Below are 1089 nucleotides of genomic sequence, written 5' to 3'. Positions count from 1 at the left end.
GTTTAGTTTAGGCATACTTTTACTCAAATACTCAAGCATACTTTTGTACAATACATAAACGATTGAATCCCTTTTTTTCCTTTTATTTCATAAGGAGTTTGGTTAGTTGATTCTGTTCTATATTATGCGTTTCCGGGAAAAAATGTTGTATAAATGAACATATTTTATATATAATCATATATAATTGTGTATAAAATATATCAATTTTTTATGTAATTACAGGTATATATAATTTTATATAATTATATATGAAAATTTTTTCTCGGATTATGCAAAGGTCTGTACTTACCACTTAAACAAGTTGATTTAATTGGGTTTTTCATAGCATAGATATACAATACTTTTTAGAATGCATTGCATGCGAAAAAGTGCATTAAATGCGGATATAATGCAGGACAAAAATGCTTTAAAAATGCATTTACAATTTGCTTTTAATATTTCAATGTACATTTAAAGCGCATTATACGCGCATTGGCATTTCTTGGGTTCATAGAGTGAGACGAACATTATCGCTGCTATAAAGCTGCCAATTACCGTTCGCAGCGTCGGATGGATCGCACGTGAAAACGCGTGGCTGCGAGTGACCGATTTAATGGCTGCCGTCTGAATCTGTAGAATTACGAGTTAAGTGCCATCCACCAGAATGCATTCCTTTTTTAAGAAAATTCGTACCTGCTGTTTAGTGCTCGTCCCTCTCCTGTCATAGTCAAGTCAATTTTTTTGTTCCGGATTGAACCAATTTATGTAATTGTATTCAAATTATCATTTCGATTCGCGACGAAGTTACTCTCTCGGGTAACGTTTTGCTAAGAATACGAACTCTGTATGCCGTCGACAGATTTGGTTAGTATTTGATTGTCGTAATAATCTTTTTCTGAGGTGATCGCTTGGAGAGTAAAGATTTAATAAAATTTATTAAGTACGATTCTCTCTCTCTCTTTCTCTCTCTCCCGTCTCTCTCCCGTCTCTCTCCCCCCTCTCGTACACAATACATGGAAACAATAATTTAATAAAGAAGAAATGTTAATAATTACTTGCTAATCTTGTAAATTTATCTATAATGCTGTTATATCTAAATATTATTAATAT

The sequence above is a fragment of the Atta colombica genome, unplaced genomic scaffold (genome assembly GCF_001594045.1).
Source record: "Atta colombica isolate Treedump-2 unplaced genomic scaffold, Acol1.0 scaffold84, whole genome shotgun sequence".
NCBI classification, from domain to species: Eukaryota; Metazoa; Arthropoda; class Insecta; order Hymenoptera; family Formicidae; genus Atta; species Atta colombica.
The sequence above is the reverse complement of the archived record's forward strand: the minus strand, read 5'-3'. Positions refer to the sequence as shown.